Source organism: Elephantulus edwardii, unplaced genomic scaffold, assembly GCF_000299155.1.
Source record: "Elephantulus edwardii isolate Elephantulus edwardi_28Jun2011 unplaced genomic scaffold, EleEdw1.0 scaffold00259, whole genome shotgun sequence".
NCBI classification, from domain to species: domain Eukaryota; kingdom Metazoa; phylum Chordata; class Mammalia; order Macroscelidea; family Macroscelididae; genus Elephantulus; species Elephantulus edwardii.
The window spans coordinates 464,508-479,412 of NW_006400009.1; the positions used below are offsets into that span (position 1 = coordinate 464,508).

Consider the following 14,905-nt stretch of genomic DNA (forward strand, 5'->3'; position numbering starts at 1 on the left):
TCCTTTTCCAAACACGGTCTCTCCTAAAAACATGCCCAACATATGTGAGACCAAGTGTCATCATCCTTGTCACTAAATCTAGATGGGCTGCCTTTGGTGATGTTATTAACTGTCTTCTGAGAAATATGGACTCAGCTGGGCCAAGTTTTGGCAATTTGGAAAGAAGCATCAAGGGACACTAGATACAGTAAACAAGTCTTCCCTAGTCTAGCTCTTTCGCTAGGTGGTGTATTAAGCCATTGATATTCTGGTTTATGAATGACTTCACCCAAGGCCTACTGGCTCTCCTCATAGGAGATAAAGTAGGAAATTTGGAAATCTAGGGAACTCCTTTATTTTCATAGATCAGCAAGTGCACGTGGATAGTATTAGCTCCACAATTTCCATGTGGGACAAGTAGAGAGATATTTTGGAACTGTCTGGAGTTACTTTCACACAGAAAAAAAAAAAAAAGAGTCCTCAATTCACTATAATTGTTACAAATTATTATAACTAGTAAAGTCATATCTGAAGCTTCCTTTGTTCACATTTTACATACTGCTGAGAATACGTATAATCATCTAGACCAAGAACAACTATTTCACTTTATTATTGTTGTTTTGTGCCACAGAGCCGGAACCGACTCTTTGCTGACCCTCCAGCGGGTGTTCAGAGCAAGTAATCACAGGGAAGGAAATCGCCCATCAAATCCGCTGCCCAGCGGAGCAGCTGGTGGATTTGAACTTCGCGCCTCCGGGATTGCAGTCCACATTGTTACCTAGGGTGGTGGAGCTGATCCATTCCTAGGCTAGACAACGACACGAGAAGCCTGTAGCAGCTGTTCGGAAGCTGGGGGAGTGAAGCACTAAACCAAGTGAGGTTTCCTTTGGCAGCTCGGGATGGCAGACCTTCCCTCGGTCTCTCAGTGGTCACTTTGTCCCTTGCGCGCATGCGTCGACCCCATGGAGCGTCCTCCCCGGCTCCTTCCCTCCCTCCCTCATCCGGGTCCTGGGCAAGCGGGCGCCGTGCGTGTGTCCCGCGGCCGAGCTGCTAATAAAGTTGTACTGAGGGGAAGCGCAACGACGGCGGCGCCGGGAGAGTGTGCCCAGCCGACCTGTGAGTGACTGAAGGGCCCCGGGTTTGGCTTGCAGGACTAGAAACTGCAGGTTTTGCCCTGACGCAGCTCACCTTCAGGCCTGAGCAACCGGACTTGGGCCGAGGCGGGGGCTTTGGGCTGCAGGCGGAGCGGAAACTACCCGGAGCCCGAGGGCGGGGGCGGGCAGGCGTGTAGGCCGACTCTCGGCCTGCAGGGTCGGGGTTGTGGGGATGGCGAGGCCTGAGGGCTTGTGGTGGCCTCTCCTGAGGCCAAGAATGCCTTGAGGTGGGGCCGAAATTGGCCCTGTCCCAAGTCGCTGTTACCCTCCGGACTCTGAAGGCAAGCTTTCGGGACGCCCTCAAGGGAATTCCCCTGACCCCTGTTCTGTGCTGGAAAGCGGTTTGTGCTCGCTCTTCATCTAAGCAACACCTTGAGCAGGCACTGCTAGGAGGCTCGCGGTGCTCGGCCAAGCCGCTGGGTCTGCAGCGCCGCGAGGCTGTCCACTGGCTAAAAGAATCCGTGCCGCCGTCGCTTTGTGTTTCAAAGATAAGGATCCACGCTTATCGGTGGGAATTAAGCTTTGGGCAGTTGTGACCTGCTGCTACTGCACTCAGCTAGTAGACGTGGTTTCAGCCACTTGCCATTTCAGTTTCACTGTTGCAGAGATTTCTTCTTGTACATTTCTGCATTACCGCAAGAGTGCCGAAGTGGTTTTTCCTTCACCATTTTCAGCCCCTTCCGGGATCCTTCATTTCAATATCAGGACCCAAATTTATATCCACGGTTCCTTCCTCTCTCCCTCTACCCCTCCCTTCCCTTTCAGCTGCTGTTATTACGTGGAGTTTGGAGCCTAAGCTTTGAAAACTCCCATGTGGCGCCTGTCTTAAGTCGGAGCATGCTCGGTAGCCAAAACAGATCGGGGTTGCAGAAAGAACTGGGGTGAAGATGGTTGGGGTAATCGGAAGTTTGCCCGCTTTCTAGCAAAAATGTTCCAGTTTTGGTTTGGACAACACTGGAGAATGGTGCTGTAGGCCAGGCTGGAGGTGAGGAATGCCTGAACACCCTGGACTAGATCTCTATCTTGATTGTAGAGACATTGTTTCCTGACCAGCTGGAGGTCTAGGGGGGTGGTGTGTGTGTGAGCATTCCTGTCTGCGTGTTCTTTTAAATGGGTGTGGTGCTCCGTATATCTTGTTTACCTTATCTTTCTTTGGAAAAAAGTTTTGAAGTCTGGCTGGATGTGTCACATCATGCCTGTTGCCTGGTACTACTAAGTGTTCTTATCTAGCAACAAAGACTAGAAAGGTGGGAGGTTGTGGCTTAGCATCACCAAGGTTGAGAGAAAAGGGTACTTGTATTAACTTTCATCCCCCCCCCTTTTTTTATAAACCAGAATACCTGAAGTTCTTTTAATCTAGAGTCCCTAAATTTCCAAGATTTTAATTTGAAAAACAGAATTTTGTAGACTTTGGTCCCAGTAGATACTTTAAAGTTTCTGGAAGACAGTGTGGCAGTGTCTGTTGTGGGGAAAATGGTACCTAGACTCAACATAACTTATCCCATTTGTAAGATGCACTCATAGAACTGCCTAATAAAGTATTTTTTTCCTTCCAAAATACTATTTCAGCCAAGTCCAAATGTCGTTGTGAAATTAGTATGGTCCAACCAAATTCAGCAAGTAATGAGTTGTTTCAGAATTTGTAACATTATTTTTGTATTATTTCTTTTCTTTTAGGTAATTGTATTTTTCCTCTAGAATGAAACTCTAGATTATCATAATACAAAGCAATCAGAAGAGACAATTCAACTTTCATGCATGTTGTAGAAACTATATTTACATTTTCCTTTCCTTACTTCCACAATACTGCTCCCTCAGTTTGTGACTTTCCCACACAGCTTTTTGTACTATATAGGCTTTCTCTGTGTATCTTTAGTACAAATATCTCCTAATTGTTATACTGCCCTTCTTTTCAGATACGGTGGAAATAGGCAGTAAAAATTATATATAACTTTCTCCTTTAGTTCTGAACGCATCTATGCAATGGGCTATTGTTGTTAGGTCCTATCCAATTAGGTAGTCCTGTCTAGTTAAAAGAAAGGGGAGTAGTGAACTGGGAAAAAGTTTTCTAGGGGGTAGATTCTGTGCAGGTTTAGTGGTATTATCTTCTTGTCTGGTTTGCTGTGCTAGGCGCCATAGAAATGGGTAGATTGATAATGTGTTTTTTTCTCCCTCTGGCAAAGTCAGCTATTAATTTCAGTGGGAGACAGTGGCAGAATGTTGTTACTAATGAGGTTTGAATCAGATTGTTGTTTACTGTTGGTTATGTAACGTGTTGCTGGGAGTATTATTAAAAGTTGTATTCAGTAGCAAGGTAGAAGCAAGTAAATTCTGCTTAGCCTCTTCACTGGGTTTTCATTCTTGGCTGAACCTGAAGGCACATTAGACTACAACCATAATTATACCTGGGCAGCCTGTCTGTTTCCTGTTTTCATCATGAACCCAAACATTATGATTTGCAGTGATGATTTTTTTTTTTTTCATTTGCTTTAAACAGAGGCAATGTGTTTTCTTTACAGAAAACAGATTTGTAACTTGGTCAAATCAAAGGCACTAACTTCTTGGTGTTTTTGAAGCCTGAACAGTACAATTTCTAAGTTTTCCATTTTTGTAATAACTTTAATTGAAATGTGGTTAAAATTTTTCACACATACTCATTACGTATGTTTTATGTAAGTTTTAATGTCACCAGTAGTATATAATGCCTTTGAATTTAGAAAATATTGTTTATGCCTTATCAGTGTTTATTATTACCAGATGTGTATGTTCATTTAGGCAGTGAGCCACACATTTGGGATGAATGTCAGAGCTGACTTGAGTACATTTTAGGAGACAGTTGTCTTGTGTCTTTTCTTCATACTAAACACAAGAGGGGAAAATACCTATTTCTTATGATCTTTATATAAAAATATACATCCTTATATACAAGTGTTGAGAACTCTCCTTCATAGGGTCGCTATGAGTCGCCTACGACTCGACGGCACTCAACAACAACAACAACAACATGCTCCCTATATCCTATGGTTTGCCAGTATACTCCCGAAGAACCCCCTTTATAAAGGTAATTAGCAGTCTGAAGAATGAATTCTGCCTCTGCTACGCAAAGGCTTGTCGAGAACTTTCGTTCATAGGGTCCCTATGAGTCGCCTACAACTCGACGGCACTCAACAACAACAAGAACAACTCAAAGGCTGTGGTGCATAGTGTCATTTTTTTTTTCTGTCCAGGAAGATGATGAATTACCTTCAGGAAGCTGGTTCATCACACTTAAGTTTTTCCACTTCTGAAAATAATAATAGAATAATAGTAATTGGAATTTTTAATACTGTGTTACCCCATTCATTGTTCCACTTACACATACTCTGTACCTCTAACTAGGACTCCAACTCTCCAACAGAGAGATATGTTTATTATGTGATAGGTAAAAATATAAACCTTTCTTAAAAGAACTGTTGAAAAGTATTGTTAGGACTAGTTTCTCAATACCATAGGTCATCTTTGTATTCTGATAGTTTTTTACTGTTTCACAACTTTTGAAGAGGGAAAGGAATAAAGTTATTAGATATTTTCATTAATAGCTAGCTAATCTGGGGTTTTGTTCATAGTTTTTTTTTGGTTTTTTTTTTTTTTTTTGCCTTGGGAAACTAGGTGGGACAGTTTTTGACCCTGTTTTACTAAAAATACAGGTTTTATGACTTTTCTTCCTGCTTTTAGTATACCTAATTTGCTTAAGAGAGTATTTTGGAAGAAAAAAAATCTTTATTAGGTGGTTCTGTGTGTGCAATCCTATACATATAATTCATTTTTAGAAATTAGATATTACAGTATGTTTTATAAGCTGATTTTGCTCTTTCATTTCCTGTCTATGTGTAATGTATGTGTACATACACACAAATACACACTCTGTACCCAAACTAAACCCATTGCTGTTGAGAGGATTCTCAGTGATTTGACATCTGCTTTCTGTGGCTGTAAATCATGAAGGAGATTGCTCATCTTCATTCCTTGGAGAGTCAATTGGATTTGAGTAGTCAAACTGGTAATACACTTAGACCATCTGGGCTCCATAGGTGTTCTGGTGGCATGGTCTGTATGGAGTTGCACAGTCAATCCAAAAGCGTCGCTACACATCTCTAGCAGTTCTAATCCACTAGTGACTCTATGGGAGAAAGATGGACATTCTCCTCTAGTTGAGCTTTACAGCCTCAGAAACTCAGTGGAGGGTCACTAAGAGTCAGAATTGATTTAATGATAGTGATTTTGAGTTTATATATGTAATCTTACAAACTGAGCAGTCAGGAAATAAAGGAGATGCATTGTAATGGGAAAATCTGCAGTTAGGGACCTTTCCAAATTATTGAGGAGGAATAATGTCAGTGGTCCCTCAGGCCTGTCTTTCATTGTTTTTGTTCAGACATTCCTCTAGGTTGTATAGCCCTGGTGTACAAGTTGCCGTGAGGCTGAACACTGTGACACTGATGTGTGTCAAATGTGTTAATGGCTGGTTACCCAGTGCAGACAGAGAGTGGGGTGGAGCTCCCGATTAAAACAAGGTTGGAAGGAGGAGTGGCATCCACTTCCTTAATAGCTTGCCTCTGGAAACCCTATGAACCTGGAGAGAGGATGAGAGACACCCAAGTGTTGAGGACTCTCCTTGGTAGGGTCGCTATGAGTCGCCTGTGACTCAACAGCACTTAACAGCGTCAGTTTGAGGACTAAAGTGCATCCGATTCAGGCCATGGTCTTTCTGATTACTGGCTATGCATCCTAGATCTGAGCAATGAGTAAAGATGACAGAGAAAGAATTGATGCCTTTGAGCTGTGGTGTTGGAAAAGAGCACTAAACATTCCATGGACAGCCAAGAAAACGAAAATAGATCTGTCTTGGAGAGGGTGCAGCCAGAGTGTCTTTGGAGGCAAGATTAATGAGGCTCCTCCTAACCTGTTTTGGAGATATTGCTAGGAAGTGCTGTTCCTTGTAGAGGGAGATGATGTTGGGAAGGGTGGAGAGTCAGCGAAGGAGAAGAAGACCTTCAGCCAGATGGATTGACATGGTGACTGCTGCAATAGGTATGTCAGAAAGTGTGAGGATGGCACAGGGGGAGGATTGGTTTCAGATCTTTTGTTCATAGGGTTGCTATGAGTCATACTCAACTGAAAGGCACCTGACAACAACAACACTTCATGGAAATTAGAACATGGTTTGATTTATTGTGCTGAGATTTAATTGGATTTTTTCTTATAATTTTTATCTGTATTTTGATATTATTGGAAACTGTATTCAGACTCAAACTCATGTCCATCCAGCTAGAATTGACTTAAGCTCCAGGGATTTTCAAAGGCTGTAAATTGCATTGGAGGAGATAGTCCATCTTTCTTCTGGAAAGAAGCTGTTGGTTCAGACTTCCCACTTTGGGGGTGATAGGACAACTCCTTTTATATTAGGGCACCAGAACTCTATCTAGAAAGAATAATAGTAAGGGGGAGGGGAATGGAGGAACCCTTTCTACCTTTTTTTTTTTTTTAAAAAAAGTGTTTTTTTAATTAAGCATAGCAGCTAGAGAATGGGAAGGAGGCTTACACTTCACATTTAACTATGGTTTCAGAATGTGGCTAATGCTTTCAAGGCAAGTTTTGTTTTGTTTTCATGATGTGTTAGGATCTGTCTCGTATCCTACTGGCTGGCAGTATAACCTGAGGGATCTAGTTATTCTGGTTTTTGTGTTTCCAGAAAGGAGGTACTGCAGAATTATTTCAAAGTAAATTTTTTCCTTTTAATTCTTTCTCTTCTCCCTTACATTTTTCTGACCATGTCCTGCTCTTTTGGAGTTGAACTGCACATTAATGAATGATAACCAAAGCAGAAAAGCTATCCTAAGTCCTCTATTTGCTTCCTTTTGGACTAAATAGGGAACTCGAAGTGCGTATGAGTTTTCTGGAGAACATATTCATGAAACTTTGCAATATATATTGAGTTCCTAGGTTAATTCTTTGTGTTCCAGAGATACTGATTTGGTATCTACACTTGGTGATTTTATAATTTAAAGGAAAGCACTGTAAGATTGACCAACTTCTTGTCTTTTCTTGTGTTTACAAGCCTATACAAGCTTATTCAAACACATCTGGTAGCAATGTAGGGAATCTTCCAGGCTTTGTGGGAGTGAATGATGCATCTAGATCAGGCCTTGCTTAATTAGAGGACTTGGAGGAGCAGGTGAAGTTTAAGGCATGATTAAACCTGGGAAAGAAATCTGTAGATGTGGGAGATAAAATAGTAGAGACTTATGAGCGTACAAAAAGAGAATAGACAAGATTATTCTGTGAGAAGTGTTAGAGATCATGAGTTCAGTTTCTCAGAGTTTTCTCATCTACCATGAGAAATTTTAACATTTCTGGAAATTGGAAATAGTCTCAATTGGAAAAGAATAGTGGTTTAAATATTTCTCTAAAAAACTGATTTTAAACCTCATGTGATTGTGACCTCTCTTCCTTGAAAATATTCCCAGGAAGCATAGGATTTCTGAGCCTATGAGAGCTTGTGGGCAAATTGTTTTTGGTCTCTCTCTTTAATCTCTACTTGCAATCAGAGATGGGCTTTACGTGATACTCCTTTTGGTATTAACATATTCGAGTATAGTGACCTCTAGAGTAGGTTTAGAAGCAGTCCATTATCGCCAATGTTAGATGGATCTTAGCTGAAAGCAAAGAGTACTAGAGGAATATATAGTTTGTATTTCATTGAATATGTAAAGGCATTTGACTGTGTGGATCACAACAAATTGTGGCTAACTTTGAGGAGAATGGGAATCCTAGAACACTTGATCGTGCTTATGTAAAACCTATACTTGGACCAGGAAACATTTGGCAGAACAGAGAAAGGAAACGCTGCATGGTTCAAAATGAGGAAAGAAATGTGTCAGGATGCATCTTGACTCCATACTTTTACAGTCTGTATGTGGAACAGGTCATTCAGGAGTCTGGGCTTCGTGAGGAGGAATATGGCATCAGTATTGAAGACAGACTCATCAAAAATTTACGGTATGCAGATGACACAATTTTGCTTGCTAAAGGTGAGGAGGACCTGAAGCACTTGCTACAGAAAATCAAGGACTATAGTCTTTAATGCAGATTGAAACTCAGCATCAAGAAGACAAAAGATTTTCACCACTGGGCCAGTTGGTAGTCCCATTATACATAGATAAGAGATTGAGGTTTTTAACAATTTCAGCTTACTTAGCTCTATAATTAAAAATCTTGTTGCTAGTAGTCAGGAAATCAAAAGCTGAATTGCACTGGGAAAATCTGCTGTCAGGGACCTCCCCAGAGTGCTGAGATGATGCCAATCTAGAGACTAAGGTGTACCTAATCCAGGCCATGGTCTTCACAATTACTTCAGAGAGCTGGACAGTGACAGGATGACAGAAGAAGAATCGATGCCTTTGTGTTGTGGTGCTGGAGAAGACTCTTGAACATACCATAGACTGCCAAGAAAACAAATAGGTCTGTTTTGGAGAGGGTGAAACCAAGTTTCTCCTTGGAGGCTAGGATTTTGAAGCTCTACATACTTTGGGCATGTGGCCACAGGTGACTGGTCCTTGCAGAAAGACATCATGCTCAGAAGGGTGGAGGGACAGTAGGAATACCTGGGATAAGATGGGTTGATAAGGTAACAGGGACAATGGGGGTAGGTGTGTCGGAATTAGTGAAACTGGCTCAAGATAGGGCAGGCTTCAGAGCTGTTATACATAGGGTCACTATGAGTTGCAGGCGACTGGAAGTCACATAACAACAACAACAGAGTAGGCTTTAGGGAGTTCTGGTGGCTCAGACTATAGGTGAAGAGTTGTACTACCACCCCAAAGGCATGAGGCTTGCATTTACAAGCTGCTTCGCCAGGAAAAGATGGACCTCTCCTCCTCTGTGAATTACTGCCTCTGAAAGTCCACTGTATGGTCATCCATAGGTCGGTTCTAGTTCTTACTTTAAGGTACACAAAAACAACAACAGGTTTGATGCATTGAACACTAATAATGATTAAAGACTAGATAAGTTGTGGAATGACACCAAGGCATCATATATGAAGAAAGGAAAAAGACATTATAAAAACAGAAGAAAAGAAAAACCTAAATGAATATTTTTTAAAACCCTCTGAAACTTATTGGAAAATAGAGAGTAGCAGAAGGGATTGGCAAGCAGGGTTGTACATCTTACATTCCACAGGTGAGACGAGTCTCTGTTACTGATGCTACATTCTTCTTCATAAAGTCTGGCTTGTATGATTTCTTTTAGCATAGAGATTGATTAAGTATGGAGGGAAAATACAGCCCTGACACAACTTTCTTGATTTTTGTTTTGTTTTTTAACTTTAATACAGCCATAATTTTACTCTTTATGAAAATCAAGTCTCCCAGTAAAAACAGTATTCACCAATCCTATCTTTAAATTCCGTCACTAAAAATGTAGTTGTAATACACATAGAAATTTCATTTCGACTCTCAGAGCAATCTTTGCTATAAAACTTAGTTACTGGAATGAATGAATAATTGCTCAGGGATGCCTTATTTGCCTAAACTGATAGGATCTGGTGGTCAATATTCTTGTTATCCATTAAAAAGGAAATTTCATGAGCAGAAACATTGGGCTGCTTGAGATTTCCTCAGTCAAGAGAACTTTTCTGAGCAGCTTCTGAGCAAACATTTCTTAAGTTGTTAACAGATCTGAGGTCTTCACTCCTCATAATGGCACTGCCAGACACAATCATGTTAGCTCGTCCACACACTTATGGGTAGTGTCAGAACCTACTCCACCGTCGACATCTGTGTCCAATGACAGAAACTGGATTCTCAACCAGTGAACCTTTGGCATCATGTTTTTTGTGATTTCTGCCCTCCAAACCCAGGTTCTAACTGTCATAACCAAGACTGTATCTATCTGATTAGCCCTCCAAACCCAGGTTCTAACTGTCATAACCAAGACTGTATCTATTTGATTAGCCCACAGTGTTCAATACTCAACAGTAGTTCCTGGGTTGGTGGCTAGACCAACCTTTATCCCATTCTCTCATATGTCTTTACTCAGAGTCCCTGGGTTCTCAGTAGCCTCAAGATAAAAGGTATACTGATTGGCTTCTGCAACAGCTATGGGCTTAGCCCACTGTTCTAGCCTGGACACCATCGTGTGAGTATCAAAGAAAGGGTCCTGGGCTAACTACTTTTGAAGGCTTTCTACTGTAGTGTGACTGAAGGTGATGCAGGGGGGGAAAATGCCCGCCTGTTACACCCAGATGCAGAGAATCGGCCCCAGAGTCCAACATCCAGAATCACTCAGCCTCCAAATTAGCCAGGTCACTGTTAGAATCAGCAGGCCAGTCTTGCAGATGGGTGCCATGGTGCTGGTTCCTAAGCACCTTTCTTGATTTTAAAGCATGCAATATTTCCTTATTCTGTTTGCACAATAGCCTCTTTGTCTAGGTTTCACATGAGCACAGTTAAGTGTTCCTGAGTTCCAATTCTTCTTAATTTTTCATAATTTAATGTCTTAATGTCCTCATAATTTGTTGTGAGCCACGCAGGCAGACGTCCTTCTGGTATTCTGTGCTTTCCGCAAGACCCATCTGACCTCAGCAGTGATCACCGTAGTCTTACAGCCTTTTCTAAATTCAGCTTGGATTTCTGGCAGTTCTTTATCAGTGTACTATCCTATCTGTTTTTTAATAATCTTCAGCAAGATTTTTCTTGCATGTGATATTAATGACATTGTTCAATAGTTTCTACATTTTGTTGGATCACTATTTTGGGGTGGAATGGGAACAAACATGGATCTCTTCCAGTCAGTTTGCCAGGTAACTCTCTTCCAGATTTCTTGGCACAGTGTGATGTGCACTCAGGACTACACCTATTTGTTGTTTGTTGTTATTAGGTGCCATCAAGTCTATATGACTCATATAGACCCTTGGAACTCATGTTGACCCTTTGAACAACACATCTGAATCCTGTCCTATGTTGTGCCAAGCTTACAAATGCTGACATGCTTGAGTTCATTTTTGCAGTCACTGTGTCACTCTACCTGGTTGAGAGCCATCTTCTCTTTTGCCATCCCATGACCTTTCCAAACATGATGTTCTTCTCCAAGAATAGCCTCTCCTAGTAACATGCCCACTGTATGCAAGAGGAAGCTTTGCCATCCTCCAAGTAGCACTCTGGTTGCACCTTCTCTAAGAAATACCTGTCTGTTCTTTTGGCATTCCATGGTATATTCAGTACTATTCTCGATCACCACAGTTTAAAGGCATTAATTTTTCTTCTGTTATCTTTATTTGTTGTACATCAGGATGGATGGCGAAGAGATTGAGATTTTTCACAGCTTCTGTTTGCTCGGTTCCACGGTCAACACTCTTGGCACCAGCAGCCAGGAAATCAAGAAACGTATTGCGATGGGAGAGTTTGCTGTTAGGGACCTCTCTAAAGTACTCAAGAGCAGTGGTGTCTCTCTGGAGACTAAGGTGTGCTTGATACAGGCCGTGGTCTTTGCAGTCACTTGTCATGCATCAGACAGTTGGACAATGACTAGGGAGGATAGAAGGAGAATTGATACCTTTGAGCTGTGGTGCTGGAGAAGAGTATTTAATGTACCATGGATTGCCAAGAAAACAAACAGATTCCTCCTAGAGAGGCTTAAACCAGGCTACTCCTTGGAGGCAAGGATTCTGGTGCTTCGTCTGACATGGTTTGGACATGTTGTAAGGAGAGACCGGTCCTTGGAGAGGGACATCATGCTTGGTAGGGTAGAGGGACAGCGCAGGAGGGGAAGACCCTTTATGAGGTGGATTGATTCAGTGACTGGGGTAATCGGAATGGGTGTGTCAGAGACAATGCGATTGGCACAGGATAGAGCAGGGTTTAGGGCTGTTGTACATAGGGTCGCTATGAGTCGCAGACGACGGCACATAACAACAACAACATCTTTATTTTTTGTCCAGCTCTCAGCAGCATAGCAAGTGGCTGAAAAGACTGTGGTCTGAATCAGGTGCACTGAAGTTCTCAAAATAACATCATCATTTCTCTTCAGAATTTGGAGAGGTCCCTGACAGCTAATACCAAGTATACTGATTGTGGATCCAAGTAAGATGAAGTAATTCACAAGTTTCAATCTTTTCTCCATCTTTCATGATGTTGCCTGTCAGTCCAGTGGTGAGAATTTTTGTTTTCTTGATATTGAGATACAATCCATATTAAAGGCTACAGTGTTTATTATTATTATTTATTTGCAGCCCAGCAAAAGATAAAAAAAAAATTGGCTAGAATAATACATACATGTTTGTTGGAACATGTCAATTAGTATTCCATCAATTTCTAGGGTCTTATTTTTATACAGATGACACAGCTTTGCTTGCTGAAATTGAGGAGGACTTGCAGCACTTGCTGCAGAGAGCAAAGACTACAGCCTTCGATATGCTTTAAATCTCAGCACAAGAAAACCGAAATCCTCACCCCGGGCCAGTAGGCAGCTTCACAGCAAAGATTGAAATTACCAGCGATTATTTGGAGCTGCAGTGAACACTCTTGATACCAGCAGTCAATAAATCAAAAGATGTCTTGGCATTGGAAAATCTGCTATCAGGAGAAGTGCTGACAAGCAAGGACGTCAGTTTAAAGACTTAGGTGTTCCTGATCTAAGCCACAGACTATTCAGTCACTTGCTATGCATTTGAAAGTTGGACAAGGAATAAAAAAAGACACATGCAGCAATGCCGTGAGTTATAGTATTGGAGAAGTCCACTGAATATCCCATAAAAATCACATGATTGTGAGGATTACACAGGATAAGACCAGGCTCAGATCTGTTGTTCATAGGATTGTTATGAGTCATGGTCGACTTGATAGCACAAGACAACAGCAACAAAGTGTCTGGATTGACAGTGACTACCACAGTGGGTTTGAGCATAACAGAGATCATGAATATGGTACGTGATTAAACAAGGTTCAGGATCGCTATGATGAGTCATCAACAGGGTGACACCTAACAACAGTAGCCAGGTGATTAGAAGAAGTGAAGACATAAAATAGTCAAACAGAAATTTTAAAGAATGGTTCAAGAGCACAGAGTATTGAAATATGCAAAGGCCTAGAATTAGAAAACTGAAAGGAAAGAACATCCTCAGGCTAAAATAACTGAAGAAGAAGAAAATTCAAGTCTCAGGTTTCAATATTGAAGGATTTTATGGACACAGTATTGAACAGTGCATCAAAAGAAGTTAAATGGAACACACAGAGTCACTGTACCAAAAAGAATTGATAGGGTGGAGGGAGTAGGTGAAGGAAATGAGAAGGATCTGGCGGGGACCTGAAAAGACAGTCCAATGATGATTAAGTTTATAAAACATAATACATGGGAATGACTGTATGAAACACAGTGTGAATGAAGAATAGTATGAAACATAATGAACTTTGTAAGCAAACCAATATAATAAATGTTTTTAAAAAAAGAGTTGATAGACATTAAGCCATGAGAGGAGCTAAGTTTAATAAAAACAATGGTATTGAAACAAAGTCCATACTGCCTTGAGGGCATTGGTAAGAAATGCAACTATGTACATTGATGACATTGAAATGTTTCAACAAATGGTAGAATGCAATGGTAGAAGTAGTCTTTCATTTGTACCAAGAAATTTTAAGACAAATACCTGACTGGAAGAAATCTGTTTGTGCCCATTGGAAAAAACAACAACAAAGGTGATCCAGTAGAATACACAAATTATCTAAGAGTATAATTAAAAACTATATATAGATATCTTCCAGTGGGTTGGCTAGGTATCTGTCTTCCAAAATTCTTGCATGTACTAGACAGCTTGTCAGGTTGCTGTAACAGCTCAGTTTGTTTTCTGTCAATTTCAGTGCCTGTGGTGCCTCTTGGACTGCTTTCTTCAGCACCATTGGTTCTTGATCATATACTACTTTCTGAAGTGTTTCTTTTTTGGTACAGCTCTCTGTGTATTCATTCTGTCCATCTTTTGCTGCTTACTGTATCATTCAAGATTTTTGCCAATAGAATCCTTCTCTTAACTGCAATTCAAAGCTGAAGTTAATTTTTTTTTTCCTCCTGCCTTGAGAAATACTAAATAGGTTTTCCCTTTTTGTGTGTTTCAGTTTCAACTCTGCACATTTGGTGTGCTCTGTTGTTAATAGGTGCCATTGAGTTAAACTGACACGTAGTAATCCTCTGAACAACAGATCTGAACCCTACCCTATCCGGCGCCTCCTCATGATCTCTGATGTGCTAGAAGCCATTGTTATAGTCACCTTGTCAGTCCCTCTTCTTGAAGATCTTCCTCTGTTTATCTGACCTTTCCAAGTTTGATGCTCAAAGTATGTGAGACAGTTTTCACCATTCCTGTCTCTAAGAAACACTCTCTAAGAAAGTTGCACTTTCTCCAGTATAGACTTGTTTGTTCTTTTAGCCGTGCAGGGGATATTCAGCACTCTTCCCTGTTACCTCATTTCAGAGGTATCACTTCTTTTTTGTTCAACTTTAAGATGCACAGGAAGCAAATCACAAAACCATGCCATGTATCGGGCACATCTTAGTATTTAAATTGACATCCTTGCTCTCTCACACTTTGGAGAGGTCTATGACAAAACATTTTTCAAGTACAATGTGTCTTTTAATTTCTTATCATGGCTGTTGATAGTAGACCCAACTAAATGAAGTGCTTCATAACTTTTCTACATTATCTGTATCTATTGAAATGTAATTGGTGTTCCATCACTTCCCAG

General features: G+C 41.0%; 1 pseudogene; it reads right to left on the reverse strand.

Annotated features, from left to right (window-relative positions):
• Positions 1-9,789: 9,789 nt before the first annotated feature.
• LOC102861425 lies at positions 9,790-14,698 on the reverse strand (annotated as a pseudogene).
• Between the last annotated feature and the right edge of the window lie 207 nt (positions 14,699-14,905).